A 14,921-nucleotide genomic window follows, 5' to 3' on the forward strand; every position below is an offset into this window, starting at 1 on the left:
TGGCTTCCACAGCCTGGTTCGGTGTTTGAACCCCTCGGTGCTGCCCCATAAACAGCGCTTCTAAGAGCGCCAGAGCTGCCGGACTGGGTCAGACCTGGGAACATCTGGCCCAGGATCCTGTCTCTGACAGTGGCCTGTGGAGAGCTCGCCGTGTAGCAAGAGATTTTTGCTTTGAATGCTGCGAGATACTTTGCAGCACCTTAATAGACGCTTACAGAAAAACCTCGGCAAAATTCATTTCTCCCAGTGGATATAATTAAGGTGGTGACAGTATCAGGATGCTTTGGTTTGCATAAAACAGGAATCAGTTTCAGATTAAGGCTCTAATTAAGTAGGAATTAATGATAGTTTAAGTTTAAGCAATCCAACAATGCGGATCAAAATGATGCAGACAGGGATAACTTAGGTAATGGAAAGTTCTAGCAAACATGGTGGTGTCAGGGGGAGGAGCTTAGAAAGGTCTAGAATCCAAGCTGGTGCCAGGAGAGGAGCTTTCCTACCTAACAATAGGAATGATGTCATGGGAAGGAGCTGGAAAAGCTGATTGGCTGAGAGGAGCTGACCTTGAGAGAGCAACCAGTATATAAGGCCGCCAGCCAGCAGGCTGAGTGTGTAGTGGGTTTGACAGCAGGCTGGAAGTCGTGGGCTTGGGGTTTTGAGAATCATAATCCTGGAAGGGACCTCGAGAGGTCGTCTAGTCCAGACCCCTGCACTCATGGCAGGACTAAGTATTACCTAGGCCAGGGGAGGGCAAACTACGGCCCGCGGGCCAGATCTGGCCCATCAGGGCTTTCAATCCGGTCCGTGGAATTGCCAGCCCTGTGGCACAGCGGAGCTAAGGCAGGCTCCCTGGCCCCACTCCTGGAAGCGGCCGGCACCATGTCCCTGCAGTCTGTGGAGAAGGGAGGAGCAGAGGGCTCTGTGTGCTGCCCTTGCCTTGATGTGCCACCCCCGACAGCTCCCATTGGCCAGGAACCGTAGCTGGCCACTTCCGGGAGTGGTGCAGGGCCAGGGCAGGCAGGGAGCCTGCCTTAGCCCCACTGCACTCCACTGCTACCCTGGAGCTGCTGGAGGTAAGAGGTGCCGGGCCGGAGCCCATACCCTAACCCCTCCTGCACCCCAACCCCCTGCCCTGAGCCCCCAACTCCCTGCCCTGATCCCCTTCCTGCACACTGCACCCCCTCCAACACCCCACGCTCCCTCCTGCACCCCAACCCCCTGCCCCAGCCCTACATTCATGGCCCTGCATGCAATTTCTCTACCCAGATGTGGCCCTCGGGCCAAAACGTTTCTCCACGTCTGATCTGGACCATCCCTGATAGGTGTTTGTCCAACCTGCTCTTAAAAATCCCTAATGATGGAGATTCCACAACCTCCCTGGGCAATTGATTCCAGTGCTTAACCACCCGGACAGGTAGGAAGTTTTTCCTAATGTCCAACCGAAACCTCCCTTGCTGCTATTTAAGCCCATTGCTTCTTGTCCTATCCTGAGAGGTTAACGAGAACAATTCTTCTCCCTCCTCCTTGGAACAACCTTTTACCTACTGGAAACCTGTTCTCACGTCCCCTCTCCGTCTTCTCTTCTCCAGGCTAAACAAACCCCGTGTTTTCAATCTTCCCTCCCAGCTCATGGTTTCTAGACCTTGAATCTTTTTTGTTGCACTTCTCGGGACTTTCTCCCATTTGTCCACATCCTTCCTGAAACGTGGCGCCCAGCACTGGACACAATACTCCAGTTGAGGCCTAATCAGTGTGGAGCAGAGCGGAAGAATCACTTCTCGTGTCCTGCTTACAACACTCCTGCTGATACAGCCCAGAAGGATGTTTGCTTTTTTTTTTTTTTTTTTTTTTTTTGCAGCAGCGTTACCCTGTTGACTCATATTTAGCTTGTGATCCACTGTGACCCCCAGATCCCTGTCCGCAGCTCCCCTTCCTAGGCTGTCATTGCCCGTTTTGTATGCGTGCAACGGATTGTTCCTTCTTAAGTGGGGGACTTTGCATTTGTCCTTATTGAATTTCATCCTATTTACCTCCGACCATTTCTCCCGTTTGTCCAGATCATTTTGAATTTTCATCCTGTCCTCCAAAGCACTTGCAACCCCTCCCCGCTTGGTGTCGTCCGCAAACTTTATCAGTGTGCTCTCTGTGCCAGTAACAGACTGTAAATATCTGGAAAATTTCCCCTGCTTTCGAGGAAATCCTGTGTTCAGCCTGCCAGTTCTGGCCAAACGCCAGCTGCAAATCACTTTGGAAAAGATCCCAGAGGGGCTTTTGTTAACTCCTCCCTCTGCCCCACCCCACCGCTACCCACCCAGGGACCCTGGGAGCTGAGCCCAATCCCTCACTCAGCCCCCCTCACCCTGATGTCTCTCCGTACCCCCCTGCCGGGTCCCTACTCATCACCGGAGCGTGGGCCAGATCTGGGCTCCCTGCTGCTATTACCCCCTCCCTCTCCGCCTCCGCTTCCCCACAAATCTAATTAATAACCACTCATAAACGACACCACTGTCCGTGAGAATGAACTCACCCAGCTCCGGTGGGTAGGAGAAGAGGGAGGAGGAGGGAATGTGTGGGGACAAGTAAAATTCCCCCTTTCTTCCAAATCACGGACACAGCCCTCCCCGCATCGGGTCCCTTCCCCACCCCCATCTACACCCCACCTGTGTTGTGATGCCCCGACCCTCCCCTACCCTGGGCAAAGCTATCCATGAAAACCTCCTCAGTTGCCCCCGAGAAACCCCCCCAACAGCCCCCTGATATCCCTCCTCAGAGCCCACCAATATCTCCCCAAACTGTCCCTCAGAGACCCTCAACATCCCTCCTCAGAGCTCACCAATATTTCCCCAACCTCCCCTGCTCAGAGATCCCCAATATCCAACCTCAGAAACCCTCTGACATCCCCCCTCAGAGACCCCCAATATCTCTCCAACATCCCCCCTCAGAAACCTCCAATATCTCCCCAACTTCCCCCTCAGAGACTTGTGACACCCCTCAGAGGCCCCCAATATCTTCCCAACCTCTCCCCTCAGAGGCCCCCAATATCTTCCCAACCTCCCCCCTCAGAGACTCCCCAATATGTGACCTCAGAGACGCCCAATATCTTCCCAACCTCCCCCTCAGAGATCCCCAATATCTGACCTCAGAAACCCTCTGACGTCCCACCTCAGAAATCCCCAATATCTCTCCAACCTCCCACCTCAGAGACCTGCGACACCCCCCTCAGAGGCCCCCAATATCTTCCCAATCTCCCCCTGAGAGATCCCAATATCCCCCCTCAGACCTCCAATATCTCTCCAACCTCTCCCTTCAGAGCCCACCCAATCTCTACCTCAGAGACCCCCAACGTCCCTCCTCAGCAACCCCAATATTCCCCCTCAGAGACCCCCAATATGTCCCCAATATCCCCCCTCAGAGATCCCCAATATCCCCCCTCAAAGATCCCCAATATCCGAACCCAGAAACCCCCTGACATCCCCTATCAGAGACCCCCAATATCTCCTCAACCTCCTCTTCAGACCTCCCAATATCTTCCCTGGAGGTAGGCAGAGGAGCGGGGAGCAGCACGTGGTGAGGGGGGGAAGCAGGGAGCTTAGCGACCGCAGCAAAGAACTCTGTGGGCCACATGTTAGAGACCCCTGGACTAGACCACGACAGTGGTCCCTTCGGGCCTTGAAATCTATCAGCGGAGCTAACCCCTGTGGGAGGCACCGGTACAAGGGATAGGCTCCACTGGAAGAGGAGCCCCCGTGGGACAAGGGCATCAAGCCCAGAGAGGGGCGGATGATGCTTCAGTAGCGCTGGATTTTGGTTCCAGTTTTGCATTGTGTGGAGAGGCCCAGGGAGAAGCCCTGGGCCTGGCTGCTCTGAAATGACAGTGCTGTGTTGAGGAGTGTGTTGGAATTGCAAGCTGTCACCTTAAGTGAGTGGGATTTCCTGGCCCCGCTTGTAAGATGGGGGGCCTTGTAGGGAAGCATGAGATGAGAGTCAGTGGGCAAAGAGCCAGCTAGAGGAAGGTAGGATGAGTTGTATCTCGCTGCCTTTGTGAGCAGCCTGGTTTGTCTCTCTCTGGTTTTGAATTCTTGTGTGTTCGCATTCTGAATTCTAAAGCGGTGCCACATTCCAGCAAGAGGAGACTATGTTTTTATCCCACTTCCCTGCACGTGTGCACATAACAAAGACCAGTGCAGTTCTGGTCAGTTCTGTTGGAGTGAAGTTTTTAGATCAACACATAAATGCCCTCACCTGACAGTTGCAATGTAACATGACTTTATTTCTCCAGAACACACAGGAACCAAAAACAGAGAGAGACAAAAGCAGGCTGCTCCCTCTGGCAGTGAGGCCCACCTCACCCCACCTTTCTCCAGGCTGGCTCTCTGCAGACCCTGCTGCTAGACCCAGAGCCCACACATCCCTCTAGAGCCCCAGGCCTGGAAGCAGGACCCAAACTCTCCTCCTCTTGAAGCGATAGCTTGCAATTCCAACACAGTCCTCAATACACCACACCCGAAAAAGGTTACATTTTCTTAGGGACTTGGTCAGAGAGCCAACCCACATCACCGTCACTGACCAGTGTGGGGAAAGCCAAGGGGACCCACCTTGGAAAACGAAACTGAGGCAGGGTTCCCTGCAGCACCATGTTTGACCAGAAGAGCGCACACTGCGGTGGCCAGGTCCTATGACAGTCTCTCTATGGGCTAAGAAGGGGGGGATAGCACCTGACTCCCCTGAACTATTTGCATCTCAGTCTCCCCCGTCCCCACTAGGGAGGTTTCCCCAATTTCACTCTCGTTACTGTAAATCACATGATTTAACTTTCACTGTCTGCCAAACGTTGGTGCATGTTGTCATCCTCGCTAACAGCTGTTTCCCAGGCAAGGGAGAGTTAGGTGTCAGTCAGGGTGTTTGTGATGCGGGGAGGGAGTGCTCAGAAGAGGGATGGGATCAGGTTAGTGCCCTATTGAGGTGGAGAGAAATAACTGTTCCCCCCAGCTCGGGCCATCACCCAAAGCCGAGTACTAGAGCACGTGGGAGTTTTTCCATCAAAATATTTTTCTTCATCCAGGGTTTCCATTTTCTGCAGAAGCCAAAAGCCAGCAAATGGGCTGGTTTCCACCCACACACTGTTAGTTTGTTTTGCTTTGTCATAAAAAACTGCAACATTTTGGTGGGAAATTTCAAAAAGAGAAAAAAAAATTCAACATTTCCACAAGAAAAATAATGATTTTCCAGCTGGTTCTGCTAAACACTGCCCCTTTCCTTACTCCACCTCCCGTCCTTCCTACGCAGTGTATCCAGGTCAGAGCCAGACCCCCGACTCAGGGCTATATTTAGGGTGACCGTCGCCTTCTGCACTGCAGTGAGAATTCCCCTCCTTTCTCAAGCTGCCCTGTGTCCCTGGGGGAGAGGACAGAGCTGGGGAGCTGCAAGGTAATGGACTCTCTTCTGTGTGTGAGAGGGGAGCTCCAGTGCGGCGAGAGGTAAGGAGAAGACCAGCTTTCTGTTTAAAGCCGGACTGCTCCATGTGCTCTCCAATCCGCTTAGCTGCGCGGATCGCTTTGGCATTGGGGGTGCCTCTTGGGGGTGCAGGGGATGGTCAGAGAGCCAAATGTGGGGCCATTTGACCGCCGGGTTCCTGAGATACAGCCCTCCCCAACATAAACATCTAAGTCACTTGCTGGTGACCCCCAGCATGTCCACAGCCTCCACTCGCTCTTTTGGGGAGCAAAATTCAGAATGGTTTTAACAAGAGTTTGCCACAATCTGCAGTGAATGGCTAATGGGGGGGAAGGGTAGTCGGGGCAGGGGAATGGGAGTTTTTCTTTCCCTCACTAGGTTCAACTGAAGGACAGAACTATTCAGCTTCCTAGATACAGAGGACTATGTACAGGGAAAAACAACACGGACGGGATTTTGGTTAGCCTATAAACGGGTTGTGAGAGTTTAACACCATCCCTTGTTAATATTGACTAACCTGTGGCAGCTGAGGCTCTGCAGCCAGGGCGTTGCCAGCCTGGACTCAGCATGGGGATGTTGGAAACCCGGGAGAAGGGGGCAGGGACTATGGGAGGGGTCTTGAGAAGAAGGCCTCATTTACAGCTGTGTATATGTGACACGCGGGACCTCACAATAGCACTCTGTAACCCCCATATTCATCACTTATATACGGCTGTGATATTTCATACAAAGCCATGTACGATATTTATGAAAGGTCATGATCTGCTGAAGCCCGTTGTTCTGTCCAGATATGTATGTCATTAGTGTGAATGAAGTTATGAGATTTAATTTGCGGTATGTTTGTTTCTGAAATACGTTGTAAATTTGAGAGTCTCTATTGCTAACCGCTCCCGGGAGGGTATTAACCGACCATTAATCAGCAGGGGAGTTGTGATCAAGGGGGTGACAATTCAATGACAGCTGCCCAAGCACCACACGATGGGGACTGCTCAACCCTTTGACTGAGTAGCACAAGATCACCAGGGGGATTGCTGAACCCTGTGACTCAGCAAAGCCCATCAGGAGATGTCTGGGCAAGTGTCTTCTAGGCCCGTGGACTGAGGGTATAAAAGAGGGGACAGTGGCAGCATGCCTTGGCCTTTCTCCTCCCCCACCTACTCTGGAAGCAACAAGAACAGTGAGAAGACGAAAACTTAAACTGAGGAGACTGGTCCCAGGCTTGAGAGAGAGGCCTGTGTATGAAGAACTGTAACATCCAGTGGGGTGAGAAAATCGCTTGATCCAAATACTGCCCAGTGTAATAAGGTTTAAGATTTAGAGGGTGCACTTACCTTTTATTTTCTTTGGTAACTATCGCTGACCTTTTGTGCCTACTGCTTGTAATCACTTAAAGCCTGTCTTTCTGGAGTTAATTAATCTGTTTTATATTTTACCTAAAACAGTGTGTTTTGCGGGAAGTGCTTGGGAAATCTCAGCTCAGGTTCCCAGGGCCATCCTTACCCATATGCAAAGAACACAGCTGCATAGGGAACCAGGAAATTTGGGGCACCACATTTCCTGGTGCCCTGCACAGCTGTCTGCTGCTCCAGCCCCTCCCCCGCCTCTTCCCGCCCCTGCCCGGCCCCCACTCCCCTGAGGACTGCGGCAGGGCCGGGCCTGCACTCACCAGCAGCAGGAAGTGCAGCGACCAGGCCCCAGCCACTGGTGAGTGCTGCGGGGTGGTTCCCCCCTGCTCCCCAAGCCAGCCCCACCCCACCCCCGTGGAAGCCTGGGGCCTGCTCCCCCACCCCCGTGGAAGCCTGGGGCCTGCTCCTTATCCCCCCATGGAGGCCTGGGGCCAGCCCCCCCTTTTTCCTCCCACAGAGACCTGCCCCTTCCCATGGGGGGGCTGCGTAGGACCCCAGAATAGCTAGGGATGGCCCTGCAGGCTACAAAGGCTAGTTCGTGTCCTCTCCACATGGAGGGAGGGATGGACTGGGTTAAATACTTACACTCATCAGGCCTCTAACCAGAGCAAGATGGTACAGCTCTGGGGTGCAAGGCTGTGGAGCTGGGGGAATTGGCTGGTGCCTTTCCCTGTGTGATTCGTGAGTGGCTCAGGGAGCCTTCATGCAACTCAGCGGGGTGTGGGGCTCCACATGCTGATGGCTGAGTGATCACAGTGCCCGGAGGGGTTTGCTCCTTGTCACTAGCAAAGCACTGTGAGAGACAGCCCAGGGTGGAGAGTTAAGAGGGCAAAGTGGTACCCCAGTTCCAGGTTGTGCCCGGGGGACCCCATCACAGTATACATCTGCAGCAGCACAAGGGTTAACCCGAGGAAAGGTCTCAGCAGGCTCCAGATTCCCAGGGATCTGGGTGGAGAAACTGAGTCACAACTCAGGATTCTGGGGAATGATGGCATATATTTTTCTTTATTGAGCAAAGTAAAATAAAATCCTCAGAGAAGCACAAGCCCTGGGCTGGAGCAGCGAGAGGCAACAGCAGATTGCAGACAGCGGTAGAAAGGGATATAGCAGCCAGCGCATTCTGGATAAGTGTAAATCAAATCCAGTGTCAACTCCGAATCTCACTGTCCTCGCTCTTACGCTGGCTTTACATTGCAGGGAGTCCAAGAGTTACTCCTCATTTGCACTGAGCAGAATCAGCCCTGAGCTCCCTGATGGGGTAACTCCTGACATATATCGGCCTGTCTGAGAGCAGAATTCACCCCTCCCCACGAGCTTGTCCCTTCATTTATGCTCTGGATGGCGTTTTAGGTGCACTTTGCTCAGGTGAGAATGACAACACCAGGTGCAATCTGGATCCACTCCTGGATTCTCTCCCCAATGCTGGAGGGGAGTGGGATCTAGTGGTTAGAGCAGGGGTGAGGGGCTGAGAGCCAAGACTCCTGGCATCCTTCCCTAGCTCTGGAAGGGGTAACCTAGATAGTGTGATAGTAAGAAACATTTTTTACCCTACTCATGACAAACGTATTGGAGGAAGGGTCTTGGCGGGGGGTGGGGGTGGGGTGTTGTGAAGGGAAACCCCCTACAATAGCTCTGGGAAGGAGGGTGAATATACCGTAGCGAGTGAGTATCTCATGGTCTCAGCTTGCTGCTTTTTCACTGCCCCTTCCCAACCCCCCCGGCCTGTCTCAGCTAACCGTGCCGGCTTTGCCTGGTCGCTGGGTGAGGTTAGTGTGGCTCTCAGAACAGTGCCGTGAAGCTGGCTAGCCCGCGGTATATGCTGGTAGCCCCAAGGCTGGGATGGCTTTGGTCCCCACCCCCACGAGTAAATCAGCCACTCACAGGATTTTAAGGGGCTGGGCGTTGCCCCCATTGTCATGTCAGCAGGGGTCGAAGATGGGGTAGACGGGGGCATCCTTGAAGGCAGCGTTGTAGAAGGAGTACAGGGGGATCAAATTATCGGGGTCATCGGGGTTGTAGAAGGTCACTTCCCCGCCCGTGTAATCGAGATAGACCCCGATGGTCTCAGGGTGGGGGCTACAGTCAAAGGGCATCCGGTTGGTGTCAGTCGCCCAGTATGGCTTCCCGGCCTTCTCCTTGTTGTGGCCGATCAGCCAGTAGCCCTCGGCACAGACCTCACCAGACCCTGAGGTCTCCTGGATCAATCTGCCCCGTCTCTCCGCTCGCTCCGAGACGACGCCCAGGTTCCAGCGCGGCTTCTGGCCCACGGACACCTCCCAGTAGTGCCGCCCGGAGCTGAAGCTCTGCCGGGCCACCACGCAGTTGGCCGTGTCGAATTGGCTGGGGCTGCAGCTGACGTTCTTCCTGCAACTCCCGCATTTCACCTCCTTCCCGTCCGCTGAGATCTCCAGCTCGGGATGGGCCGTGTCTGGGTCCAGAGTTAGATCCTCCTTCTCCACTGGGAAAGGCAGAGGGGTCAGGGGAAAGGTTTTATTCTGCAGGTTTATGGCTCTTTCCATAGTAGCCATCCCCTGATATTGATTTTTGGGGAGGGCCACAGATTTCCCATCCCTGCTGTGAGCCCAGCCCGTCTCACGCTAAGCAGAAGTGGGCTGGGTCGCGGTTTGGAGGGGAGATCTCCCTGGAAAGCACTGGGAGGGACTCTGCCATTGGACTCAGCAGGGCGGTAGGGGGTGTGGTGCTGCAGGGAGCCTGGCAGGGGGCTCAGTGAGGGGTTCTCTCTCCTTTCAGTCAGTGCTGGCCCCAACACCCCAGTCATGCCGCGCTAGAGGGTGCTGTGCGGCTGGCAGTGGGGTGTATATACAGCTGCCCCATCCCAGAGGTGGCCGCATCTCAGTGCCAGCTGACGGATCCCTGTTATAGAATCACAGAATCCTAGAAATGTGGGGAGGGAGGGACCTCGAGAGGTCACCTAAACCAGCCCTCTGCACAGGGACAGGGACAGGGAACCCTAGACCAGCCCTGACAGGGGTTTGTGAAGCCTGTTCCTAAAAACCTCCAGTGACGGGCAATGTTTTCTATGTCTATGTGCGGAATGAATTGTATGTGCACCAATATGGAGGTGATGGACGGTGGGGGTGGGGCAGAGGGGTTTGGAGTGTGGGAGGGGGCTCTGCGCTGGGGCAGAGGGTTGGGGTGCGGGGGGGTGAGGGCTCTGGCTGGGGATGTGGGGTCTGGGGTGGAGCCGGGGATGTGGGGTTCAGGGTGCGGTAGCGGGCTCAGGGCTGGGGCAGAGGGTTCTGGTGCTGGGCTCTGGGGGGGCAGAGATGAGGGGTTTGGGGTGCAGGCTGCCCCAGGGTTGCCCCAAGGAGAGAGGACTCCCCCCAGCGCTCTCTCACTACAGCAGCCCGGGGATGGGGGAGAGGCACCTCTCCCCCGCTGTGCGGCCCTTGATAGCCTGCTGCACGGCCACGCGGCTTAGAGGGAACTTTGGTCACGGGCATCCCATGACCTCCTTTGGAAGCCAGTTCCAGAGCTTAACCGCTCTTAGAGTGAGAAACTTTCCCCTAATATCTAATCCAAATTGCCCTCGGTGCCAATTAAGCCCATTACGTCTTGTCCTGCCTTCTGTGGCCATGGAGAAGAATTGATCCCCGTCCTCAGCCCGTAACGTATCTGAAGACTGTTATCCGGTCCCCACTCCGACTTCTCTCCGGACTTAACATGCCCAGTTATTCTAACCTTGCCTCACAGGTCAGGGTTTCTAAACCTCTCATCAGTTTTGCTGCTCTCCTCTGAACTCTCTCCAGTTTGCCCACATCTCTGCTAAAGTGCGGCACCTAGGACTGGACACAGTTCTCCAGCCGGGGCCTCCCCAGTGCTGAGTAGAGTGGGACAGTTACCTCCTGTGTCTTACGCGCCCCGCTCCTGCTAACACAGAGTTATACCCAGTCTGGGATGTGTTTTGGGGACCCGTGGGACGAGAGACCCTAAGGATTGTTCTACCCAGCGCTCCGGCCAGCGGGGGGGTCATTTCAGCAGGACCGCTCCCCCTGCCCAGTGACAGCCAGGACTGCACTGAAGGGCTGCAGGGGGGAAACCAAGTCGCTGCCCACTCTCACCCCGCTTAGCCTGGGAGCGCACACTGGCCCATAGGAGACACCTGATGATCTTATAGGCCTAACCCCCTAGATTTCCCCCTACACCACTCCAAGGGTGGGGGGAGCTGTGACCTCCTGTTGGGGGAGGCTGAGGCCTGGCTTCTGTCCCCTTTAGCTCCCCCCTCCTCACGTTCTCCAGCTCCCCCTCCTCCTCTTCTCTATCTCCCCCACTTTCCCTCCAGCTTCTCCATTCTTGCCCCTGCTCCCCCCTTGGCTGGCTCTGTGCAGGATTAGATGCTTGGTCTCTGGCTAGTCGTCCTCACTCACCTGGTACGTCCTCGTGGCCAGTCTTGGTAGCTTTTTTCCTTGGCCACAGTTTATTGCTCTGGTGGGAGAGCAGAAGGGCAGTTGAGAGTCTCTCCAAGCCCCATTGCTTTATACAAAAACGCTGACCAACACTGGGGCCCTCCATGGGGCAGGGCACTTCACAGACCCCCCCCTCCACCCGCCCCGAGGAAGATCGGGGACCCTGGCACTCCACAGACCCTCCTTGACTGAGATAGGGGCCCCATCACACTAGGTGCTGCACAGACCTCCTGACCAAGACTGCAGCCCGTTGCACTGGGCGCAACACCGACCTGGGCTCCCAGGTGCCAGGTGCTGCCCAGACACTCAATGAGAAGCTGTCACTGTCCCGAAGAGCTCACAGCAAGTAGAAATGGCAGACAAAGAGCGGGAGGGGAAACAAAGGACCAGGGAGGGGAAATGACTTGGCCAAGGTGACACAAATAGTCAGTAGCAGAGTTGGGAACAGATCCCATGTGGCCTGAGCCCTGGTCTATTACCCTATACACTGGGCAATGCTGCCTCCGAATGCTCGAGTCTGTCTCTGGCTCTGGGAGGGAAGTGGGGTCTAGTGGGTTAGAGCAGGGGGCCTGGGAGCCAGGACTCCTGGGTTCTATGCTAGTGCAAAAAGTACTCTGTCCTACAGTAGTTCTAAGGTGTTTCAGCTACAACCACCACCGACCCAAACATGACAAAATGAGGGAACGCCCATCCCCATCGGGAAAGGAGTGAGAGGTCACAGCAAAGCATGCTCTGACAGCCTCGGTAAAATCAGGGCTGGAGGGAGGTGACCGAGCTCATATTGCTGCTGTGCTCCTCTCTAGGCACAAAAATTGTGATGTGTTAACTGTGGATGCCTAGACTGCTCTAAAGGGGCTCAGACCCATACAGCCTATTCCCAGTGAGGACGGGAAATTGATCTTGGGCGTATTGAATTTGTGGCTAAAGGAAAATAGGATCGAGTGGTTCTGCCTCGTTTCCTTGTCAACAGGGAATTGAAGAATATCAGGAAGCAGTTCAGCGAGCGAAGGAACAGCTGAAATGGTCCTGGAGCTCAGAAAGCAGGAGATGACTCCGAGATGTCTGGTTCTTTACACAGCATATGGTAGAGATGCAGATCTTTCACCATCTTCATGTACTAACTCAGGTTCCAACTGTGATCAAGCTGCACCGGGGCTTTATCTAAACTTCAGTATCTGGACCTTAAAATGAGCCAGAGCTGTGGGCAAGGGCATGTGGGCAAAGGGAGAAGGGGGGACTGTGACGATTTGGGGAACCTATGTACAGTTCATGAGTTTGGATTGACTTTCGGAGCTCCCTGTGTGCATGTATCCAGCTACCATCTCCATTTTGATTGTAAGCCTGGTCTGTGCCTTCCCCACTGTCCTTCTACCTCCCTCTCAGAGGGAAATTCCAAGGCATGGTGACACAGGAGGGTTAAACCTTGATGGTCCTCTATTCACATGAAGGCACCCAGATCAGTGGTTCTCAATCATTCCAGACTACTGGACCCCTTTCAGGAGGCTGATTTGTCTTGCCGACTGCCAAGTTTCACCTCATTTAAAAACTACTTTCTGACAAAATCAGACATAAAAATACAAAAGTGTCAGAGCACCCCGTTACTGAGAAATGGCTGACTTTCTCCTTTTTGCCATATAATTATAAAATAAATCGATTGGAATATAAATGTCTGGTACCCCACTGGGACGAGATGAGTAAGGGGAGTCAATGGGAGAGTTTCTCCCGTCAGCCCAGTGCGGTGTGGACCCCACGGCAAGTAGATCTAAGCTACGTCGACTTGAGTTACGCTACTTCTCTGACGTGCTTTTCTATTCTCCAGCCTGAGGGACACGTGACCCAAGGCTATGCATGTCTTTTTAACTGCTAATTCCATTTATTCTTCCTTATTCACTTGAGTTAGTATCATCCTTCATGCTGACCAGTGATTAAATTATGACTTTAAAAAAAGAAGTAGGTGAGTGGGGCGGGGCGGGGGGGGGAGGATACTGATGCCTCGATCCTTAGAGCAAAAAGGGGAAAAATCTACCTACCGGGGCAGCCATCGCCAATTTCAAGTTCCAAGACTCGTCTCCAGTTGATCCAGGCAATTTGACTGACAAGAACGAAGCATATTTGGGGATGTTGTTGCCTCTGCTTTATTCCTAGAAAACACACGTCCACGTTAATCCCATTCCCATTTTCCCTTGCATTTGCTTTAACTTGCATGTATTGGTCAGTGGGTCAGAGAAGTGCGCAGTGCAGAGAGAGTGCCCCGGAGTGGGGCACCCTAGCCCCTGTCCTAGGTGACCGCAGCAGGGTTGGGGGTTGAGCCCCACAGGAATCCTGGGCCCAGCCTTGTCGGGGTTACGAGGACTCTGCCAGGCAGGAGAGTGGAAGGGGAGTCCTCAAGAGCAGGGAGGCCTCTGGGTAAAGGAAGTGGGAGCGAGGACTCAGATCCTTTCGCTAGCCCACTTCACCGGGGTAGTGCAGAAGCCAGGAAAGTTCCCCACAAGAGCGGGACTATTCCCCCCTTACACTTCTCTTTCCCTTCCCACCCCTGCTCGCTGGGCTGCTGCCTGCCTGCCTAGCGCTGCCAGGGGAAGGAGGCTCCTGGCTGGAAGCTGATCCAGGGGACTGGGGTGGATGTGATGGGAGAAATTCCCAGGCAGCGGGGTGCTGGGGGCGTGGTTCCAGGGGAAGGGAATCAATCCATCCTGATGCGGGGAAGAGGGGGTGCTGACCAGAGTGTGTGTGTGTGGGGGGGAGACAAAATTTCCTCTGTGGGAGGGAAAACTCCTCCAGCAGGATGAATCCAGACAAGGGGAGGGAGCGGGGAAGGAACGGCTCCCCTCCCAGGGAAGCCCCGCTTGCCTGTGGCCGTGGCTGTGTGCCCAGGGAGGGGGCAAGGTGCAGCCCAAGTTCACTCATCAGACGCGAGGGCAAACTTTTCTTCCAGCGGCCCTCCGGCCCAAGGGCGACTTGCCCAAACTCCCCCAGCGAGTTAAAGTCAAAGCCAAGAGAAACCCAAGATCTTTCATTCCTGCCCTAGTCACTCGCCAACACTGCTCCCTCACGGCCCGTTCTCTCATAGAATCATAGAATCTCAGGGTTGGAAGGGACCTCAGGAGGTATCTAGTCCAACCCCCTGCTCAAAGCAGGACCAATCCCCAATTTTTGCCCCGATCCCTAAATGGCCCCCTCAAGGATTGAACTCACAACCCTGGGTTTAGGAGCCCAACACTCAAACCACCAAGCTATCCTTCCCCCCATCCAGCAACTGGTAACCCCCGAGAGCAACAGGAGCAGGACTGACTTACCCGCCGAGAGCCAGGCACTCGCAGCCCCAGGGCCGAGGGAAGATCTGAAGGGCTGAGGCTTGCACCGATGTAGATATTCCGTCGGTTTGTAATTATACCGACTGGAATTACACCGTCCCAGCCAATAAGAGCGCAGGAGTGCTGTGCAGCATGCAGGTCCCTGCAATCCCATTGGCTATCACAGAACGAGCCACCCCTCTGCCTCAAGTCACGTTGTTATCTCGCAGTGTGGCTAGTGTAACCAGCGGCTAACTCTTCCCCGGCGTCACTTTCACTTTTACTAATTCTACCCTGCCCATAAAAATCCCCCTTTAAGTTTTCCTTCTTGGCCCAGCCTT

Source organism: Natator depressus, chromosome 6 (genome assembly GCF_965152275.1).
Source record: "Natator depressus isolate rNatDep1 chromosome 6, rNatDep2.hap1, whole genome shotgun sequence".
NCBI lineage: Eukaryota > Metazoa > Chordata > Testudines > Cheloniidae > Natator > Natator depressus.